Source organism: Ovis aries, chromosome 1 (genome assembly GCF_016772045.2).
Source record: "Ovis aries strain OAR_USU_Benz2616 breed Rambouillet chromosome 1, ARS-UI_Ramb_v3.0, whole genome shotgun sequence".
In the NCBI taxonomy this organism is placed as follows: domain Eukaryota; kingdom Metazoa; phylum Chordata; class Mammalia; order Artiodactyla; family Bovidae; genus Ovis; species Ovis aries.
In genome coordinates, this window is record NC_056054.1 from 101153502 (window position 1) to 101156516 (window position 3015).

At 44.1% G+C, this 3015-nt stretch overlaps 1 pseudogene; it reads right to left on the bottom strand.

Moving 5' to 3' along the window:
- Positions 1-206: 206 nt before the first annotated feature.
- On the bottom strand, positions 207-1911 carry LOC101114479 (elongation factor 1-alpha 1-like; annotated as a pseudogene).
- Positions 1912-3015: the final 1104 nt, after the last annotated feature.

The window sequence follows — 3015 nt, forward strand, 5'->3', positions numbered from 1 at the left end:
GTTCTTCAAAGTTGCACTTGGTGGCTGCGTATTCATTTTTCATGGATGTTACGTATTCTGGGGATGTTGTGTAATCTCACCATTTTCCTGTAGATGGATCTCGCATTGCCTCTAGTTATTTTTCTAGTATCAACAGGATCTCAGTGTTTTTTGTACATATCTCCTGATACACCCATACAGGAATTTCTTTTTTTTTTTTTTTTTCCTCATTAAACTCTTTAATGGGCCTCAAATTCTGTGACAGATTTTTTGGTCAAGTTGTTTTCATTAAAAAGTACTGATTTTAAAAACTAATAACTTAAACTGCCATACACAAAACATATGGTCCACAAAAACATTCTCCTCTCCTTCTGAAGATTTTACAATGCATTTTTATCATTAGCCAGTCTTTTACTATTAAACTTAAATGGCCAATTGAGACAAACAGTTCTGAGACTGTTCTTCCACCACTGATTAAGCCTGGGGTGGCAGATTTGGGGGATAATATTCATTTAGCCTTCTGAGCTTTCTGGGCAGACTTGGTGACCTTGGCAGCTCCAGCTGCCTTCTTGTCCACGGCTTTGATGACACCCACAGTGACAGTCTGTCTCATGTCACACACAGCAAAACGGCCCAGGGGAGGATAGTCAGAGAAGCTCTCGACACACATAGGCTTGCCAGGAACCATATCAATGATGGCAGCATCACCAGATTTCAAGAATTTAGGGCCATCTTGCAGATTTTTCCCAGAACAAGGATCAATCTTCTTCAGCTGAGCAAACTTGCAAGCAACGTGAGCTGTGTGACAGTCCAGCACAGGTGCATATCCAACACTGGTCTGGCCTGGATGGTCCAAAACAATCACCTGAGCTGTGAAGCCAGCAGCTTCCGTGGGCGGATCATTTTTGCTGTCACCAGCCACATTACCACGATGGACATCTTTGACAGACACGTTCTTGACATTGAAGCCCACACTGTCCCCAGGAAGGGCTTCACTCAGTGCTTCATGGTGCATTTCTACAGACTTCACTTCAGGTGTTACACTGACTGGAGCAAAGGTGACCACCATGCCAGGCTTGAGAACACCAGTCTCCACACGCCCCACAGGGACAGCACCAATACCACCAATTTTATAGACATCCTAGAGGGGCAAACACAAGGGTTTGTCAGTTGGGCGAGTTGGTGGCAGGATGCAATCCAGAGCTTCAGGCAGGGTGGTTCCACTGGCATTGCCGCCCTTGCGGGTGACTTTCCATCCCTTGAACCATGGCGGGTTAGCACTTGGCTCCAGCATGTTGTCACCATTCCAGCCAGAAATTGGCACAAACGCTACTGTGTCAGGGTTGTGGCCAATTTTCTTAATGTAGGTGCTGACTTCCTAACAATTTCCTCATATCTCTTCTGGCTGTGGGGTGGCTCAGTGGAATCCATTTTGTTAACACCAACAATTAGTTGTTTCACACCCAGGGTGTAAGCCAGAAGGGCACGCTCACGGGTCTGCCCGTTCTTGGAGATACGACTCCAAATTCACCAACACCAGCGGCAGCAATCAGGACAGCACAGTCAGCCTGGGACGTGCCTGTAATCATGTTTTTGACGAAGTCTCTGTGTCCTGGGGCATCAGTGATGGTAACATAGTACTTGCTGGTCTCAGATTTCCACAGGGAGATATCAGTGGTGATACCACGCTCACGTTCAGCTTTCAGCTTCTCCAAGACCCAGGTGTATTTGAAGGAGCCCTTTCCCATCTCGGCAGCCTCCTTTTCGAACTTTTCAATTGTTCTCTTGTCGATCCCGCCACATTTGTAGATCAGATGGCCAGTCGTGGTAGACTTCCCTGAATCTGCGTGCCCAGTGACAACGATGTTGATGTGGGTCTTCTTTCCCATTTTGGTTTTCATGACACCTGTGTCCTGGCGGCAAACCCGTTGCGGGGGGCGGGGTGGGTGGGGAAAGCAGGAATTTCTTTAGGATTCTTCACAGGATAATGATGAATTGTTTTTCAAAGTGGCCGTATGGATTTGCACTCCTTCCTGCAGTCTAAGAATTCCTGTTGAACTCATCCCTTTCCAGTCCTTGGGACCGTTACAAGTTCTTAATTTCTGCCAGTCCAGTGAGGATGAAACGATAATCATTGTGATCTTAATTTGTGTTTCTCTAATTACTAATGAGGTTAATTATCCTTTAATTTAAAAAAAAATAGGTCTTTGTAGTTCCATTTTTGTGAAATATTTCTTCATATTTTTTGTTCATTTTTCTCTTGAGTTCATTTTTTTTGGTGGGCTGGGTCTTCATTGCCATGCAGGGGCTTTCTCTAGTTGCGGTGTGCAGGCTGCTCACGGCAACGGCTTCTGTTGCAGAGCACAGAATCTAGGCTCGAGGGTTTCAGCAGCTGTGACATCCAGGCTTTAGTTGCCCTGCAGCATGTGGAATCTTCCCGGGCCAAGGACTAAACCCATGTCCCTTGCATTGGCAGGCAGATTCTTATCCACTGTACCACCAGGGAAGTCCTTGAGTTAACTTTGTATTGATGTTTTATAGAAGTTCTTTATTCTTAGTATTAAATCATTATTGGTTATATGTTGTTATAAGTATGTCAAATTTATGACTTGTCTTTTCACTGTTCTTTTTGGCACATAGTGCTTGCTTGAGGGATCTTAGTTCCTCAACCAGGGATTGAACCTAGGCCCTGGGAGCTCTACTGAGTTAGGGCTGCCAGGGAATGACCTAAAACTATTTTTTATAAAGCTCAAACACATTAAAACTAAACATTCTTGTTAAGACACTTTATGTATATGAGAAGACATGGAAGGAAAAAATAATGTGAGATTCAGGATAAAAGTTCTGAGGAGAATGTGAAGAAGTGGGTTCAAGAAGGCTAGGTATGTGACAAGGTATTAGTAATATTCTAGTTAGGCCCACTGAGCCCTAACCACTGGACCACCAGGGAATCTCTTTTCATTTTTCAAAAGGTACCCTTTAGTGACCAAAACTTTTAAATTTAATGTCAGATTTCTTAATCTTTTCTTTCAAAGT